Raw genomic sequence first — 21,045 nt, 5'->3', positions numbered from 1 at the left:
TATAGGGTAAAGACTGGAAAGGGGCATAAGGGAAGGTTCTGATGTGTTAGAACTGTTCTATATCAGTGATGGCGAACCTTTTGAGCTTGGCATGTCAGCATTTTGAAAAACCCTAACTTAACTCTGGTGCCGTGTCACATATAGAAATTTTTTGATATTTGCAACCATAGTAAAACAAAGACTTATATTTTTGATATTTATTTTATATATTTAAATGCCATTTAACAAAGAAAAATCAACCAAAAAAATGAGTTCGCGTGTCATAGGTTCGCCATCACTGTTCTATATCTTGGTCTGGGAGGTGGTTAATGGGTTTACACATAAGGAAATGTTTTTAAGCCGAACACTTAAGATTTGTGCACCTTACTTATATATAAATTATACCTAAAAATAAGTAAAAGAAGATACTCCACTGTCAGTATAGCTGGAAGTTCTTCAACGCTGGAAGGAAAATGACTCAAAGGAAGATCCCAGTGTGGGTTGAATTAGATGCTCCCTTTATAGGTAAATCATGGTGGTTATTGATGATGGGGTATCAAAGGGTGATATCCAGTCCTCTGGACTCATCAGTCTGGATGACAAAAAACTGCTTGAACTCACTTTCTATACGGCATCCTGAATCCTGTACTCTCCCAGATGGGGTAAGGAGAAGAGCCTTTCCCAGACATCAAAAGGGGCCCCAGAAGCAGTTATAATACTCTCCCACTGTTTCCCTTCTTTCCAGCCCTGAGCAGTGATGGAATGTATGAAGAAGTGTGGGATTGGGGATCCTGAAGGTGAGCAAGTTAGAACCTGGGGTCTAGGAGCCATTTTTATGAGAGGTGAGTGCTACTGGTCATTTCTGAGTTTCTGTAGCTCAAGTCCCCAGTCATGTTTCTAGAAGGCTGATGGTGACTATGAGGATCTGATTAGGAAGAATTGCTACACATATGAAGTGATTTAAAGAGTCAAATAAAATAGTCACATAAGCAAACATCAATTCATATTTAATACAGAATAAAAAGACTGAGAGTTGATTTCCTCCATTGTCATATGTTTCCTGTCTTTATAGAGTGTGGGGAAATCATGATAGGAATTTGGAGTTGAAATGAGGAAAGAGGATGCTGGAGGGACTCTGTTACTATTTCCTTTTCTCTCAACTGAAACCCTGAAGGTTTCCGATGGCCTGGAGACAACCAGTCCACCTTTGACCTAAAAACTCTAAATTCTACAAGCTCAAGGGAAAGTGGAGAATGGGAAAAATTATGGAGATTCTTTATGAAATGTATCTATCCCATGCAGGGTATTTAAGGCAAGGATGGGGGTTGCTTACTGGCTGGGAAGATTCCTTAAGCACAAATGGTGTCCTCCACAAGCAGGCAAGCTCAGAACTTCGGCCCTGGCTTCCTCCCTAGACTGAACTTTTCTTCTGAATTCTTGAGCTTGAATAAAATAAAAACTTGTCAGTAAGCCGTCTTAGTCTGCTCACTCCTTTTAGGAGTGGAGAGTTGGTTTCAGCCAGTCATGAAGTCTGGAGAGAGAATATGAATGTTTCTTTTGAGATGCAATATTAGCCTTAGGCTTGCTTCCAGCATGTGTTTTGGGTTTTCTCCCAGAGGTTTCAGTGAGGAATCTCGGGTCTCAGAGGTGAAAAAAAAATTTGAGTTCTACAGAATTGCAGTGGATTGGACACTGTGTAGTCAGCTTTGTTGCTATAAACATAAATTTTTTAAAAAAATTTCAAGTGTATTTGTTTTTCCTCTCATGAAAAAAAAAGTGGTTTTATATATACATACACCCTGAGGGGTGGGGGGATAGTGTTCAGAGCAAGATGTTTCTCATCCCATTTGTTTCAAACAATAACTCAGAGGCTCTGGAGAAAATAAACCATACATAAATAGTAGAAAACAGACTGCATCTTGTTGCTATGGCAACGCCCTACTTATATCACATTAAGCTGATTCATGTCTTTTCTCACCTCACTGTTAATAAATTATAGTGGCTGATGACAATTAAGCTGGCTGAAAGAGTTGGCTTGGATAAGCTGCATATTAATTTGTCATCCAATCCTGAATAGCCTATAATCTCTTTTGGAGGGTGGGGTTGGGGAAGCTAACTTTTTTCTATTAATACATTTCTTAAATTATTATTATTATTATTTATTTTTACTAAAAACTATATAGTAAACAGGAATTTCAGGTTTAGATTATGGTTGTTTCCTGGCTTCTCTATAAGGCTTACGACTTTTGTGGAAAGAAAAAATGCACATGAGCAACAGAGCTTGGAAAGTTCCCTTATATCTTTTCCTGCTCCCTAATCGTCTTTACTCCTATATGCTTATGGGCTTTAAACAATTCTCTACTCTTTTCAGATGTTTTAATTCATAAATATCCTCACATCCACACACACAAAAAAGTAAGAAAGTTAAAAGACAGACAAAAAAAACTGGGTTAAAAGATAGACAACAACAGGGAAAATATTGGCAACATATATAACAGGTAATGAACTAATTTTATTACTATACCAAAAAGCAAAACAACAAACAACAAAAAAACACCTCTTACATCAAACAAAAAGCCAACCAAACCAACAAGTCAATGAACAACCCACTAGAAAATAGCCAGAGGATATGAGAATCAGTTCATTGCTAAAGAAAGACCAATGGCCAACAAATACCTGAAAATGTGGTAAATTTCAGTCATCATTAGAGAATTTGAAATAGCAAAGAGATGCAAATGTTCCCATGTTAGATGAGGGAACATTATAAAGCTACATGATATGGAATTGGATATGATGGGGGAAACAGGCCCTCTCAGACATTGTTTATAGTAGCATAATTTGAAATAACTTTTGTGGAAATAGTGTGGCTGTACTTATCACAATTTTAAATGCATATACCCTTTGACCTAGAAATTCCACTTCTATAAATTTATTTATAACTATAGTTGCATAAATGGTTAAAGATGTTTTCTCAAGGATTTGCATTGCAACATTAATTGTAATAGCAAAGCAAACAACAAAAAAACCAACCTGGATGGGACTTAAATGCCCATTAATAGATGACTGGTCAATAAAATTGATTCATTCACACTACACAACTATTTTAAAAGGTAATAATTTGCATTTATGGAAAGGTGTTAATAATATAACAAGTAAAACTGCCAAGTTTTGGAACTATATATAACATGATCCCATTTGTGCTAAAATATAATAACTATATACACATTATTATATAATAGAAAATGCTATTATATACATTGAAAATTTCTGGAAAGAGCCACACAAGTAATCATTATTGTTTCTATTGAGTGGGAATAGACAGTGAAAAAGCAGGAGATGAAAGGAGAGGGTTGAGAGACACAAAAATTGAGATAACTTTCCACTACTCTACACTATATTAATTTGTTAACATGAAGATATATGACCTTTATGATAAAAAGCCTTTAAACAGCATGTGCACACACACACATATATGTATGTCATCTCTTTGTCACCATGAAGAGTCAAAAGATACATAAGATAGTTCTGCTCACAGTCTACCTGGGAAGTCATTGATGTATGGAAAGGTCATAAAAAAGACAAAGAATATCACCCAACAGACCAATCATGCACCAATGATCAACATCTACAGTGGTCGGAGGTAAGAAGAGGAAGGTAACTATGACTGCAGCAAATACAGAAAATAAGGGCATGAACATTGGGCAGTATCTGGGCACAAGACACCCCAAGATGTCACAAAGAGGAATGCTTGCTACTGACAAGAGTGGTGTTGGTTCAGCCTTGCAGACAATGACTCACCCTCTGTAAGCCTCCATTTTTGGCTGTAAATGCTATGAGACATGCTGAAACTTATACCTGTTCTGCCTTTGGAAGCTCCCTACCTGCTGGCTGTAAAAAGCACTAGTGTAGTGCTGGTTTCTGTTAGGAAATGTCTAAGGCCCTGTAGTACAGGGAAAAACTGCTTCATAATTGGTGTTGACCTTGTGCATATGTTAAGAACCTGACCTCTGGTGTTAATCCCTATCACTTGGACCTAGTGTCAGAAAGTCTGCATTCATGGGAAGTTCCTTTAGTTACTTTTACCCTTTTGAAGAAGCTAAGAATAGTAGCTAAGAGCATGGACTGTAGAGTTGAACTGATATAAATTCTGGGTATATCAACTATAGCTCTGTATCCTTAGAAAAATAACCTGATCTTTCTGTGTCATGATTTCTACTTATGTACAATGTGAATAATTATAGTATCAACAACCTCATAGGATTGTTTGAAGATCAACTGGCTGAATAACACACCAAGTGGGGAGAATAGTCTCTGGACACACAGTAGTTATTCACAATATTGCTTATTCTTACCAGAGATAAGAATATCCTAAAAGTTTTCAGAGAGAAAAAATAATCACACACAACACATTGGGAATAAGAAAATAATGATGCTGATGTATCAGGGGTAACATTATAAGCTGGAAAAAAAAGATAATTCCACAAAATTAATTTCCACTTAGAATGTCATATTCTGGCAAATTGAGTGTGAGGAAATAATAAAGATATTTCCAGACATACAAAGTATCAAAACTTTTCTCTCTCAAATTGCCTTTCTTGGGAATCAGCTGGCATATGTTTCATAAAAAAGAAGAATTAAATCACAAAAGGCATGGAAACGAAAAGCTGGGCACCAGGGAAGAAAAGTACTAAAGGGATTCCCAGATCAAGAGCTGTGCTGCCTGCCAGGAGAACACCAGAGCAGATCTGCCAAAGGAACATGGAAAGGGAGCTTATCCAACAGGATTGACTGTCTGGGAAATTGTACTGAGAGGCACTCCCCAGAGCCATTGGGAGATAGAGAAAGACTTAGCGATAGGTTCTGAGAAAACTAAATGGGAGGCAATGAATCTTGTATCTTGTAAGAAAGGAAATGTAATAAGTGTATACCACTCAGCTCAGCAGTGTGCAAGATTTGTCTAACATAAAAATGACTATGGATTAAAAAGAAAAGATAATTATTTTGAGACAATAGGGAAAAGAATAGAAAGTACTTGAAAGTTAAAATCTTCAATTACCATAATCTTCTATAATAATAAAAGTGTAATATGCTAATTAGACCAGACAGCCAAATGACCTTTAGGACGTCCTTCTGGACGTCTTTCTGGGAGTCCTTCCAGACAAAGCCCGGGCTGCGAGGGCTAAGGCAAGCTGTGGCAGCTGCAAGGGCCAAGCCCCTTGCATGAATTTCGTATATCGGGCCTCGAGTATCTATACTAATAAAGGGGTAATATGCTAATTAGGCCAGGTCAACCAGACATCTTCCAGACATCTGACTTTCTTCCAGACAATTAGGGGGCAACCAGGCCGGCAGGGGGGCAGTTAGGGGGCAATCAGGCCAGCAAGCAGAGACAGTTAGGGGCGATCAGGCAGGCTGGCAGGGGAGCAGTTATGGGGTGACCAAGCCAGCAGGGGAGCAGTTAGGGGGCGACCAGGCGAGCAAGCAGAGGCAGTTAGGGGTGATCAGGCAGGCAGGCAGGCAGGCGAGTGGTTAGGAGCCAGTGGTCCCGGATTGCAAGAGGGATGTCTGACTGCCTAAACTGGCAGTCGGACATCCCCTAAGGGGTCCCAGATTGGAGAGGGTGCAGGCCGGGATGAGGGATGCCCCCCACCCCCGCACAAATTTCGTGCACCAGGCTTCTAGTATAATAATAAAAGCGTAATATGCTAATTCGACTGGATGACCTTCTGGACAAAGCCAGGGCTGTGAGGGAAGTCTGGTCCTGGGTGCCAGAAGGGAGCTGGTGCCAGCAGCCGAGGGAAGGAAGGCCTACTCTTGTACGAATTTCATGCATCGGGCCTCTAGTAAGAAGATAATAGACTATATATAAACTGATCAATCAAGTGAGAGCAGTATACATTTATTATTTGGAAATATGGTGACAAATAACAGAAGAAACATCAAATGGATGCCTTTGGGGTTAGGGAGGCAGGGGTAGCGTGACAGTGATTAGTGGTGTTTTTTTAAATATTTTTATCGATTTCAGAGAGGAAGGAAGAGGTAGAGATGGATAGAAACATCAATGATGAGAGAGAATCATCGATAGGCCACATCTGCATGCCCCCTACTGGGGATTGAGCCCACAAAATGGGCATGTGCCCTGACCAGGAATCAAACCATGATCTCTTGGTTCATAGGTCAATGTTCAACCACTAAGCAACACCAGCTAGGTATGGTGGTGTGTTTTGTTTTGTTTTTAATATCACTTTTAATACTATTTATAAGCTACACTAATTTTTAAGTACTTTGCAAATCTAAGTTTTTGACACTTTTGAAATGACAATACTTTATCCTTAGTTCAGTGTGTATGAGGCCCTGAGCAACTGATATCTTAAAATCAGCTGACGTGTTTAAAGATTCTGTTCTAATAAAGTGAGAAGAGTAGAGAAAACTTGTTTATTATCATTAATTTTTATTTAACTTTCTAAATTTAGTTTTTAAGAAGTTGATTAAGCCCTCAACACCTGTAAGAATCAAGAAGAAATGAAGAGTGATATAGTTGCAATAAAAAACACCATGGAAAGTTTCAACAGTAGACTAAGCCCTCAACACTTTATCACTTTATATTCTTATTTTATTTAAAATATGTTTAAGGGTATAGTAAAAGATGGGAATTTTATATAAATGCAACACTAAAACCAGGATATTTGGGGGGGGGGGGAATAACAATATCATTCAAGATAGAGATATAAAATCCTAATTAATTACAGGAAATTAAATGTATTAGTATATTAAAAAAGATGAATATACTTTGAATAATTAGCATTATTTTCATATGGAAAGATGGCTAAAAATTAGGAAATTTATTAATGTAGTTTGCTATGTTAATAAATTACATGAAAAAAAAACAACATTAAGATAGGTACAGAAAAGAAATTTGATAAAATTTAAAATCTATTCCTCATCAAAACTCGTAAACTGAAACTACATGGAACTTCTTTAACACGAGAAGGGACATTTTTAAAAAACTAGTAGCAAATACCATGTTTTATGGTGAACTACAAGTGACATTCCTCAATTTCTTGGAAAAGAAGTTGTTTCATTAAGATTTGGAACAAGACCAGAAAGATCATGGGAGTTATTCAACATTTTTCTGAAGGCCCTTGTCAAAATAATAACAGAAGAAAAGGAAGGATATTCAATTATAGGAAAGACAGATATAAAATTGTTATTATTTGCAGTTCACATGATCAACTATTGAGAAAGTACAAAAGAATTAACAGAAAAAGCTATGATTAATATGAAAATAATAAAAAGTCAGATTACTAGATAATTATTCCCCTACTAATTTTCACACATGACCATTTACAAAATGTAACAATAAATTTCTATTCATAATAGCAGCGAATATGGTAAAATACCTTTGATAAACAGAAGTTTAAAACATGATTTCTCACTTAAAAATTTCACAGATAATGAAGCAAAATATAAACAATCGGTAAATGAATATCTTGTACTATTCTTGCAATTTTTCTATACTTTAAATATTATATCACAATTAAAAGTTACCAAACAATTCAAGAGAGATGAAAAAGAAAATGGACAATGCTGAAAGGAAAAGGAGGGATCTGGATACACAAACAGAGACACTATCTCACATCCCTAAGCAAGATTACAAAAAAAATTAGGAGTAATAGGCTGATCCATGAAAGGCACATCCAAAAGTCCTAGAATGTGAGTCATAAAAGTTTCAGAAAATAAAAGAAAAAGAATAGATGGAGAAGGTGCAATTGTGAAATAAACAGAGAAAAAAATTTACTGAACTAAAAAATGTATTCAGAATATATCTTACTTGGTACCACAGAATGTGAACTTATTTGGAGATAGGTTCTTTACAGAGGTAATCAAGTTAAAATCAAGTCATTAGGGTGGGCCCCAGTCCAATATGATTGGTGTCCTTATAAAAAAGTAAAATTTAGCCGTGGCCGGTTTGGCTCAGTGGATAGAGCGTCGGCCTGCTGACTGAAAGGTCCCAGGTTCGATTACAGTCAAGGGCATGTACCTTGGTTTCGGGCACATCCCCAGTGGGGAGTGTGCAGGAGGCGGCTGATCGATGTTTCTCTCATCGATGTTTCTCTCTATCTCTCTCCCTTCCTCTCTGTAAAAAATCAATAAAATATATTTTAAAAAAATAATTCTTTAAAAAAAAAAAGTAAAATTTAGACACAGACATGCACAGAGGGAAGACAATGTTAAGACAGCCAAGGAAAAGATGACCATGTGATTAGCTTGATGCATTTACAAGCCAAAGAACGCTAAAGATTGCTGACAAACACCAGAAACTAGAAGAGGCAAGGAAGGATTCTCCCCTAGAGCCATCAGAAATAGCATGGTCCTGCTGACACCTTGGTTTTGGACTTCTGGCCTTTACAACTGTGGTTTTAAGCCACCAAGTTTTTGGTACTTTGTTATGGCAGCCCTAAGAAACTAATACACAAAGCAAGCAAGAGAGCCTAATTACTATCTGACGATATAGATTTCAAAGCCAAAAACATTCAATGTGACGGAAATGAACATTTTATAAATACTCTAGCATAAATAATAGAGCCCATAAAGAAAATACAACATTTTTTTTTGTTATCAACACCAACACAGTAAAATATTTATGGCAAAAATGCCCAGAAACAGAACTTGATAAAACTACTATTAAATGGGGAAGGAGGTAAAATTCCTCTTTAAGAATTATCAGCTCACCTGGCCGGCATGGCTCAATGGTTGACCAGAAAGTCATAGTTAGATTCCGGTCAGGACACATGCCTAGGTTGACAACTCAATCCCTAGAGTGGGGCGTGTAGGAGGCAGCCAATCAATGATTCTCTCTCATCATTGATGTTTCTATCTCTCTTCCTTCCCCTCCTCTCTGAAATCAATAAAAATACATTTTAAAAAATAATTTAGCAGCTCAAATTGATAAAAGGTAGATAAGGGGCAAATTGGACTTGAATAAGGTAAGCAATAAATTTAACGTGAGACAGACAAGTTGCTAATGAAGTCATACATTTGCACCTACTACTACTTGGATATATTAAAAACAAAACAAAACACCTTGTAGCTTCTTTATATCTTAAAGTGATCTAATCTTCCACACAAACTCCTCTTGACTAGTCACTAAAAGAAGTAGTACTTACATTTGCTAACTAATGGTATCTTAGTCATTCTTGGGCCTTTTGTCTCTTTTGGGTTTATATTCAGAGTTTCAGATTTTTTTCTTCCAATTCTTACCACTCCCAAGAGGGTATCTGTTATACAGCAGGGCCTTGGATCTGTGTGGACAGGACCTGATGCTGTCTTCAGAGTCATCAGGTTTCTGTAATGATATCCCTGGTCCACCTGGTTAGGAGGAACCCACTACCTAAGACTGTGGCTGGTGGCCTCATTTTCCTTCACTGGGCATTAGTGCCCCTCCTTGGGATTTGGCAGTCACTGAATGCACACTCCTCCAAGTCAAACCAACATCAGACCCTTAGCGTTGGTCCACCTTCACCTGTGTGGTGGGGTCAGCTCAACCCTCACCCTAGAAGCCAGCCAGAAACCCTGGGGAGTGTATGGGAAGTTCTGACTCCCTTTCACACCACACAGATGTTGAGGGAGATAAAGGGTTCAACTTCTAACTCCACCACAGGACTCTGCTTATATTGTAACAGTCTGGCTCTTCCCCACATGGTGATGAGGAGGCCACTTTATATAGCAGATACTTCCAAGAGTTCTAAATGGAGGGACAGGCACAAGTCCACTCTCATTCTAGGTTTCCTGACATCTATTACCACCATAGGAACATTATCACCCTCAGAATCGCCCATCCTAAATTTCAGCCAGGAGGAAGGTGGTCAGAACATGGATCTTTTTCCCTCTTCCAATACAGAGGACAACAACAAGACAGAAAAGTGATCTTAAAAGAACTTTATAGACTGAGTTTTGTCTACCCATGGTTTACAAATTCAGCATGCAAATCCCCATGCCTGGATTTGGAAATGCTACTAAAACATAAGGAATTTAGAAAATCCTTTTCTCTCTGATGAAAGCCTGATTTCTAAGAATATTGTTTTACTTTAGATTTTTTTAAAAAAAACAACAACAAAAAACCCTATTTGGTGATCAAAAGCTGAACACAGACTACCACTAGCTCTTTTTATCCCTGCTATAACTATCCAAAGTCCCACATAAGGCAACAGATTACTCTGGGGAGTGGAAGAAAAACACATATGGAAATGTAAAAGAGAAAAGCAGATTCATTTAAAGCATAAATGTTATCCCTGTTTACACAGGATTTCCATAAACAGAGAAAATACATTCTTTTCAATTGTTTACAGAATATCCATAAAAATTGATCACGTACTTGACTCAAAGAAAATCTTAATGGATTCCAGAACATAAAGATTTACAGGCCAAATTCTTGCTCACAATTCAATTAAGTTGGAGATCAACAGAAGAATATGGAAACATAACAAAACAGAAACGCTTAACTACTTCAAAATTAAAGAATGATTTTCAAATAATCCTCTGAGTCAAAGAGGAAATAAAACATGAGATGACAATGTATTTAGACATTAACAAAAAAAGCAATATATAATAAAACCTATGGGAAATGGCTAAAGTTGTATTCAAAATAAAATTTATAAACTTAAATACCTTTATTATTTTCTAAAAGAAAAAATAAAAACAAATGAACTGGTTTTCTATTCCTGTAGTATAAGTGTTTAGGTGTCCTTGGGAAAAGAAAAAGGAAAGAAAAAAACATAAAATGTAAAATGAAAAATGTTTTTTAAACCTGTTCTTAAAAGCATTCCACAGGACTATAAAATAGCAAGGAATGACCAGGCCAAATATCTAAGTGAAAGAAGGGACTCAAAGACTAATGAAGTCACATTTACCTCAAGAATATTTGACTATTATGGATTTCTTTGTACTTATCATCCCATGTGCATTTTATTCCAGGTACTTGGGGACTCAATAATATTCTTGAATCTGTATAGTTGTGTCTGTCATTAGTTCTAAAAAAATTCTCAGAAATTATCTCTTCAATATTGCTTCACTTTCTTTCCTCTCCTTGAGTGTATTAATCATGGTTTTCCAGAAAAGAAACAAAACAAACAGTGTGTGTGTGTGTGTGTGTGTGTGTGTGAGAGAGAGAGAGAGAGAGAGAGAGAGAGAGAGAGAGAGATATTGATTTTAAGCAACTGGCTCAGGAGGCTGAAGATCCAGGGAAGAGCTACAGTCTGTGTCCAAAGGCAATTTGCTGGTAGAATTTCTTCTTGCTTGAAGAAATTACCTATTAGGGTTTTCAACTGACTTGATGAGGCCTATTCATATAATAGAAGCTACTCTGCTTTACTCAGAGTCTACTGATTCAAATGTTTCTCTCTTATAAAAAATGCCTCACAGAAATATCTAGAACAATATTTGACTAAATATCTGGGTATCTTATGTTAGTCAAGTTGACACATAAAATTGACTATCACATTGTGGAACTCTATAGGTACATTTTAGACCTTATTTTGTCTCACTCTATGTCTTTCTCTTTTATATTTTTCATATCTTGGTTTCTTTATGCAAAATTTTGGATACTTTTTGTGACCTACCTATTGCTTCCCTAATTCTCTATCTGTATCTAATCTGCTGTTAATTCCATTCATTTGATTTATAATTTTAATTACCAAATTTCTTTCCATAAGGTTCATTTGGTTCTTTTTCTAATATGCTTGGTCATTGCTGATTTAATTGTTCTTTATTCATTTTTTCCATACTTTCCTTTTATTTTACATTTGTTTCTTATAATTCCTGTATCTTAAGTCTTTGATGATCTGCCTGTGCTAATAGTTTCTGACAGCTTTCAACAAGGTATCTGTTTTCTTTGTATTTTGTAATTTTTTAATTATATATTATATTTTACAGCATTTTCTCTCTAATAATTTTTTGAGGCCTGGAAGTAGGTTTCCTTTTGCCAGGTGCCCAAAGATACATTCTGTACAAAAACACTTTCAGCTAAGTTCTCAGCTTGACCACTAGACAAAGTGAATTCAGTCTATAAACCAGCTTGCTTGCTTACAAATTCTTAAGTGAGGTTTTGTTTGCCTTTTTTACTTAGTAGTAAGGTTTGAGACAGAATTCTCCCTGCAGTCTTCTGGGATAAGGGAAGGGGAGAATAGGTTTATTGCTTGCTCCTCATAACTAGAATAAAGGGTGAGGCTTTTAATGTCCCAGTTTCATTAGGTCTCAGAATAGATCCCCCTCTCCCCAACCCTTGGGGTCCCTGGACTGTGTCTCTTATCTCCAGTATCTATGAAGCTACAGAAACCAAAGTTCAAGTTTACCCATCTGCAAACGACCTCAAATAAAAAAATCAATTTTATTACTCAGCTTATATCTCTGGGTTCTTTTACCCCTTATCACTTAGTTTTTGGCCAGAGTATTCCTTATTTTTCTTGCTAGATCACTAATGCATTTAAAATGAGGTTGTAAATTTTATTGTGTTTTATGTGTTTTCACATGAAGGGTTGACCAGGTTACTTAATTTGCTTAAAACTGGAAATGAACATCTTTTTAAAAGTATATTAACATTGGTGATTAAGCTATAGCTTTTTAAACTTTGGGGCAAATCTTTGTTAGATTTCTAGGTATTTCCTGCTTTTGACTTGGGAGACTGTGTTTTAATCCAGCTTTTTCAGAACTCCAATTTAATATGTGTTTTCTTTATAAGATTAGCTCTCAAACAGCGACTTAATTTTCAAGTCCCTTGTGTTCTGTTGAGCTTAGGGGTACACAGCAACAGAGCTGAGTATGGTTGACTTATATTAACTTTTTTCTCCTTGTATCTTTGTAAATCTTTTTGTTACTTGGAAATTACACGTTATTTAAAAATATACAGAAACAAAGTAACAATGTGTAAATGGTTAATAGTATAAACAGAAAACATAGGCCTTTGGTATCTGTCAGGACACCTAAGGTTATGAATTTGTTGTGCCTAACCAAAATTCTAAGTACCACCACAAGATATAAGTTCTCCTGTGGATTACAGAAAATTATTACTTAAGTTTTGAATTCCTTCAAAATTTTGAAGAGTTTCTAAATACAGGATTAGAATCTTATATAAAACTATTCAGATAAATAAAATAAACTATCCTACTTGCATAATGACAGAAGTCACTCTAACTGTAAACATGGTCTGAAATTGCAAAATCCAGTCTATGCTAATGAGACAATGTAATTGTGATTGTTCAAAAGTGTTGTGAACAGAGGAGAATGACAAGTCTGAGGAGATGAGCAAGGTCTTCCTGTCCCTGTGAGTGATTTTCCAGCATCAGAGTTGGAAGAAGTGTGGGAAGGGGATTGTAGAAGAAGATACAAATATGAAAGCAGAAAGCCAAGGACCCACCTCAGAATGCATTCTTGATGTTGTTAACTTCTTTAAAGAACAACATGATTGACAACTGCCTTTGTGTCCTTTGCAACTCTATCCATTTCCTGGTGTAAAGATAACTGCATGTATTTCCGAAACAAAGTAACTGCCTTTGTATACAGGCTGACTCACTGTGAGTTGAACACTTCTATGTTAGGGCTTGTTTCCTGTATCAATTTTTTCAGTTTGAGCAGAGTGTCAGCTGAAGCCACCTCCCCTTTTATTAGCATCACATTATGTAGATTGTCTTTTACTTTTGGTGTTTTGATTGCAGCAGTAGAAGCTACATCAACTATTGCTTCACAGACATGCCTCTACGATCGTCTCCTGAGTCCCATTCTGTGAAAGGAAATTATTTCCAGTGCATTTCCTCAACTACTAGTTAAAGGCGTTTCATATGTTGCTGAAATTTTATTTCTCATTGAAAAATAGTTGTGCTCTGGCTCAGAAGTTGCTAAAACAGTCTTATAAACCAACTTCTCTCTCTCTCTCTCTCTCTCTCTCTCTCTCCCTCTCCCTCTCCCTCTCCCTCTCCCTCTCCCTCTCCCTCTCCCTCTCCCTCTCCCTCTCCCTCCCTCCCTCCCTCTCCCTCCCTCCCTCCCTCTCCCTCCCTCCCTCCCTCCCTCCCTCCCTCCCTCTCTCCCCATCCCTCCTTTTCTTCTCTCTTTCTTTAGAGAGTACATGGGGAGACTCATCACATCATCAACCTCAAATAAAAGGGATTTTGACAATGGGCTATAATTACCCCCAAATTATTTTCTGGCTAAGAACAACCACTTTGTTAGATTTTTTTTTTACCTTTCTTCAACAACATTAGTACTTGAAACTATTTATATTTGCAGGGATCTTACACGCACACACACGCAAACACAAATTTTTATACCTCTTGGACTTACTGCATATGTAGTTGATAAAGAACAGCAAGACTGCATTGAGGTGGGCAAGGCACACCTCCTGTATAGTAACTCGGATATCCCAAGTTTGTGGCAATGTATTCACATTTGTGCTCTCACAAAATGGCAAGGTTCTAACTATAATGAAACTTTCGGGTAACCCAAAGGTAGTCAAGCCAGAAAACATTAAGTCTACAAATATAGGCATTTCCAGACATAAGGAGTTTACTAGGAATTCTATGGGCCTTCAAATAACTGGATCTTAGAGTTAACATTTTACATAATTCAGTATATTTCTTCTCCATCTGTTAAAGTCTATAGAGAGCAGATTTTATATTTGCTCTAAGAAAGAAACTGGAGACTTAGTTCATTGAAATTTATCTGACATCAAATATCAAGAACAACCATGAGAATTGTTAATTTGCTGCTCAGACCTTTACATTCATTGGCTTTTCTTCTCCTCAGAGCATTAATTCTGAACACAAAAGAATCCATCAAATATATTTACTGCCAGTTTTTATAGCTGCTTTTAACACAAGTTTTCCATGTTCTTTCCTTCTTATAAATAGCTCTCCCCAGTGGAGTTTGTTTTTTTCCAAAGATCAGAGAAAAAGGAGTTTAATATGAACTGTGAAATTACCATATATGTGATATCTCGGGAAGAATTTCAGGTATATAGAGTAATTCAGGCCCTGGTTGTTCAGGTATTGTTTTTCTTTGTACTTTTTTGGGGGAAACACCTTTTCTGATCACTCCACTACTGGAGGTGAGGCAAGGGAATATATTCAGTAGAGTTATTATCATCTCTATTTGGCAAAGTTTGCTATAAGGAAAAGGCTTTGCCCAATAGCATGAATTGTGAACTCTGGGATATTACAGCGACTCTGGAATAACAGTGGAGATCCTGATGCAAATGAAAATTAGGTTCAACCTTTAGAACTTTAACCTTGTGTTTTGCCCCTCAAAGAACACACACATAAAAATTAATAATAGTTAAATTCTCAACTAATACCCATAATTTACCAAAGGTAATTTCTACTGTTTCAAGGGAAAAAATGATTTTGGTTTGTTTTTTTTTTTAAATATATTTTATTGAATTTTTACAGAGAGGAAGGGAGAGAGATAGAGAGTTAGAAACATCGATGAGAGAGAAAGTTCAACCTTTAGAACTTTAACCTTGTGTTTTGCCCCTCAAAGAACACACACATAAAAATTAATAATAGTTAAATTCTCAACTAATACCCATAATTTACCAAAGGTAATTTCTACTGTTTCAAGGGAAAAAAATGATTTTGGTTTTTAAATATATATTTTATGGTTATTCCAAAGATAATTTTAAGCTGTGCTATAGTTATGAATGCTACATTTCAGGGGAGGGGGATACAGTAATAACACTGTATTAGTTTGGGTAATAGCAAACAACCCCAAAATCTTTATGATAAAGACTTATTTCTTGCTCTTGCTGCACATCCACTCTGTGTCTGAAGGGAGGGTAGTGAGAGTGTTGGGGCTCTGCTTCATCTTATTCTCACTCAGGAACTTGGGCTGGTGGAGACTCCACCATCTGGAGATTGTTGGTCACTATGGTGGGGGGAAGGGAGATGAAAATGACACACCAGCTCTTAAATGCTGCCCCAAAGAGACATGTCATTTTATACACATTTTATTAATCCAAGTCACGTGGACTTTCTTCAGATGGGTTGAGCCTAGAAGGGGAAGATAACTGGATATTGGTGAGCAGCAGTAATGCCTATTCTGTTTCCATTTATTATAAGCTTTTCAACTTTTTGAAACATGGACATATCTAAGAAGAAAGTACTTGCCTATCAAAATGTTCATATCCATCCCCATCCATAGTATCAGCTTCAGAGCATGCAACCTATGCAGTTGTATAGGGGTCCTGCTCAAAATGGCCCTGCACATGGACGTTAGTGCTTTCCTATTGCTGTTTTGAAATTCTTAATCATTTATCTTTGAACTTGTATTCTTAAATGAAGTCCAGTGGGACAACAGAACATGTGTGTGAACAGAGGACATATACAATATGCATGCCCACTGCTGTTCTTATTGCCTCCTCTGCATATAGCATTTACAATGATACCAGGAGTCCAGTGGACCCACAATGAGTGGAAGATCAGTGAAACTCAAAGCAAGTCCAAGGTAAGTGTGTTATGTGAGTAAACAGTGTTGCTGACAGCTCCAAGAAGCTATCAGAACTTGCTCTGAATGCAGAAGGAAGGCAATGGTTTAAGAAACATCAATCACTGAGGACCCCAATCATTTCCTTTCTTACTTCTGTTATTTCCCTGTATTAACTAACCACTGTTGCTAGGGAACTGACATAGAAGGAAAGGGAAAGACAGGGCAACCCACAGCTACTCCTCTTTTCACTCCTTTCTTATTTATCAATAGAAGTAGAGAGTGTTGTTAGAATGTGTGCATATGAAGATGTGAAACAAAAATAGTTGAGCCCTAGCTGGTTTGGCTCAGTGGATAGAGCTTCAGCCTGCGGACTGAAGGGTCCCAAGTTCAATTCCGGTCAAGAGCACATGTTCAGGCTTGATCCCCAGTGGGGGGCATGCAGGAAGCAGCAGATCAAAGATTATCTCTCATCATTGATGTTTCTATCTCTCTCCCTCTCCCTTCCTCTCTGAAATCAATAAAAATATATTTTTTAAAAATTAAAAAACAAACAAAAAACAGTTGAGTTAGTTTTATGCTGTGTTTCCACAGCTTTGATAAGAAGAAAATACATATACATGCGTGAACTACGAAATACAAATTATATAATCTTAGTGATTCTGCATATGAATTAAATGCTTTTATATTTGTGTTTGAAACAGCATTGCCTAGTATAAAGATGAATGGTAAATTATATGTTAATAATTTAAAATTTTACATTCTCTTTACTTGGAATGACTTAAAATAGTAAATAAAAACTCATGACAAATCAAGAGAAAAACTACAGAAGAAAGAAGTTTTATGGTTTAGTGCCATTAATGACACTTTTTAAAAACTGCTTTATGAACATGGGGCCCTGAATTTTCAATTTGCTCTGAGTTCTGCAAATTATGTAGCTGACCCTTCCTACCCACAAGTCCCAGAAATGCAATGCAGAAAAATTCATTTGGGATATAAAGTGTGAGCTTAGGGGGACCTTAGAAATAATAAAATCCAGTGATTTTAAAATTTCTTTTAGTAGCAGAACCCATTCTTCAGGGTGAAAATCCAAAATGAAAAAGAGAAAAATACACACTGCTTTGGTTCAGAGGGGCGGGATGGCAGGCTTTGAGCGAGGTCCCTCTGACCTCTCTATCCTCACACCTCAGTGACTTTGTGTGTGGCACTGGGTGTCTCTGTGAAACTCCTAGAGTTCCTCAGGGCACAGTGGAGAAGTCTCTGATCCAGAGGGTTTCACTGAAGGCAAGCAACATGCCTAAACTCCTAATTGCTAATCTGGCCCTCTTTGCTCCCTATTGCCTCCCGAATTAGCTAAGCAAACTGAAAGTGTGGGAAGACCATTTGATGGCCCTGGCACATTTATAAATACTTTTATCTTAAAATGGGGGTGGTAATCCCTACCTCATGAAATTGTATTAAGGGCTGTAACTAAGTAAATGCTCAATAATTAATAGCTGCAATATTATTATTATTATTATTATTATTATTATTATTATTATTAATATTATTATTATTATTTAGAACCAGAGTTCTAACTTTCATAGATATTAGTTAAGGCTAATAAAACTTTTGTTTTTATAAACTTTTTTAGAACTTTATTTTAAATTGTCACAAATTATGTTGGGGGAAAATTTTTTTCCTCTACCCCTCTAGGTTCTTTTGGCAAGTTGAGTAATTAAATTGACATAAGGCAGATTAATAGGAGAAAAACAAATTGAATTATGTACATATGGAAGCCCCTTAAGATTATGAGACCCCAGGGCAAGTCAAGGCAGTTGCCATCCTGAGTTTAGGAATGGGATAAGGACCTGGAGCTTCCAAGGGAGGAGGGAAATTCACAGGAAGATAAGAAGAACTGATGTTTGGTAATGAGATATTTGTTTTGCCATACAGATAAATCATTCAGATTAAAAAGTGAGATACACACACACACACACACACACACACACACACACTAATAAAAGCCTAGTTGGTCCTCGCGTGATGCCCTCACGTCATCACAAGATGGCCACCACAAGATGGCCGGCAGGGGAGGGAAGTTGGGAGCGATCAGGTCAGCAGGAGAGGGCAGTTGGGGGCGAACAGGCCAGTAGGGGAGCGGTTAAAGGGCGATCAGGCTGGCAAGCAGGCAAGCGGTTAGGAGCCAGCAGTCCCAGATTGGAGAGGGTGCAGGCTGGGCTGAGGGACACGCTCCCCTGCCCTCTGTGTGCGAATTTCATGCACTGGGCCTCTAGTATACATATAAAAGCCAAATATGCAAATTGTCCCCATGGGAGTTTGACTGGGAGACCGATCACTTGCTATGACATGCTCTGACCACCAGGGGGTCATATAGTAGGAACTCAATAAATATTTATTAAATGAATGAATGAATGGATGAATGAATTGAAAAATCACTAAAGACAACCTGGTTGCAGAACAGAATGTAAATATTACCCAAACTTGAGAATGTTAATCTAATCAATCTTGGCAGAGGTAGAAGAATGGAAAGGGGTAGAGAGTAAAAGGAAGGAGAGAAAAGCTGAACATAGTTAACCTCCTGTCAAAACAAGGAAGTCAAAAGATAGTGTTGAAGTAGAACAATAAATGGAGGTCCATGTACATTGTTTGAAGTCAAAGATGCAGCCAGTGGGGAAACTGAACATTGGGAGGAGGGGTATAGAGGTGTAAGTAGGGTATATAAATTAGCTGTGTCTCCATCTGACACAGCATTAAGTCAACACCACCTAAGGTTCATGAATTAAGAACAGTAATGTAAACATAATTGAAGATACAGAGATCACCACCAGAAAAAAATAAAACCTCTGGGGAGTGGGACTATTTTTCAGCCAGACTGAAATATTACTTTTACAAAATCAAATTTCTGGAGTGTTTTCTTTGACACATTTTTGCAGGCCAGTCTTGTACTGGGTATGAGAGGAGACACCAGCACTGCCTTCTTGTGCCTTAAAGTCCAGAGGCACAGGCTGAACAATGACACTTTAGAGAAAGAACAGTATAAGACAAAACATGAGAGGCAGTGTGCAGAATGGGCCATGTGAAGGGTTAAGGAATTTGGGAGGAAGTGTGAGTTAATCCAGACCTCACATGTTGACTGCAAAGCTGTCAAGCTGAACTTCCTGGTTTCCTGGCCTGCATCTTAAGAAGGCCAGCTGCTGCCCCCTACCCTTTTTGTGTCCCCCTCCCATTCTCAGTGAGGGTACAAAAGGTGACCTGTACCCAGTAACTTGATAGAATATATTTGATTCATGGTGAGGAAACTCGAAGAGATTTTACCTAGCAATGACAGGTGGTGCTTACAGGGAGAGGGAAAGGTGGACGGCAAGCTGGTTCTAAGGATATAGACAGTTACTTACTTCTATAAATTTTAGGTGTCAATAGGCCAAAAGCTTCTCTTTTGGTTTACAGGATACTCAAAATTACTGTTATTCAAGGTTCAACTACAACTCCTCCTGCTCCTCTTAATGTAGAGATTATGGCTCTTAAAAGAAGGCTCATCTGTTAAAGAAATGTCTATTTTCTTCCAATACAATTAAATCAGATTCTGAACATGCCTCACAGTGGGTCTGCACTGCAATTGCAGTCAGCATTGGAGACTCTGTTCTGGTTGGAAAATGTGGTCCTATGAGGTTCAGTGGCTTTTTGCTTTTATTCCAGGAGTATAGGATCCTCTGCCCAGGGTGGAGACTCTGGTGCTGAACCCAGTCGTAACCCACTCTGCCTTTCTGGTCTTGCTTCCTCTTCAAGATCAGAGGGATTCTTTGTTCTTCCATCCTTGCATTTATTCTGGAAGAAATCACTCTCCATTCCCCTTCATCTTATTGCCATTAAAGACACTTTGCAAAGTCTCTTCAATTCGTTTAGGATTTTACAAAAGACTGGAAGAGCTCTTGTCTTGGAGTAGCTCCTGCTTTCCACTCCTTTCTCTACAAGTTTCCTTTGTTAGTTATGGTCTCCTCTTCAGAAATTTCGAAAACTCTCATTGGTGGGCAACCTTCCCGTCCCATTCTCTTTGCTTTTATGCTTTTCTTTTTTTAAATAGCACATTTGACTTCAAAGGGTTTTCAGGAGGGACAAGAAGCAAACTTTGTACTTACTCTACCAACAAGAATTTTCATTGTTAAAATAGTTCCTATGCTCTATAAAAGATTTACAGGCTGGATTCTTTGTGGACAGTCCCCTACATGTACATATAGCATGTACACAAATATTAAAAAGTTGAATCATATTATATTTTATAAGGTAAAGCCTATCTGCAGAAAGCAAAATAAATAATAAATAAATAAATAAATAAATAAATAAATAAATCCCCCCCCGCCCCCAAAACCAAAAACCCAACAAAATTAATGTATCTTTTTCTCAAATAAAAATCTTCAAATTATTACCAGCTTTCATGGCTCTTGTTTAGTTTTGTTTTTCCCTTTCAAACACACAAAATTCTGGCTTAAGTTCAATGAACATTAGATTACAGCTAAAAATGCTTGGCTTTTAGCATTCCTAATAATTTCCATCTTTTCCATTATGTTGATTTTGAGATCAATGTTTCTTTTCATTCTT

Source organism: Myotis lucifugus, unplaced genomic scaffold (assembly GCF_000147115.1).
Source record: "Myotis lucifugus unplaced genomic scaffold, Myoluc2.0 scaffold_6, whole genome shotgun sequence".
Taxonomy (NCBI): Eukaryota; Metazoa; Chordata; class Mammalia; order Chiroptera; family Vespertilionidae; genus Myotis; species Myotis lucifugus.
This window is presented reverse-complemented; position numbering follows the sequence as displayed.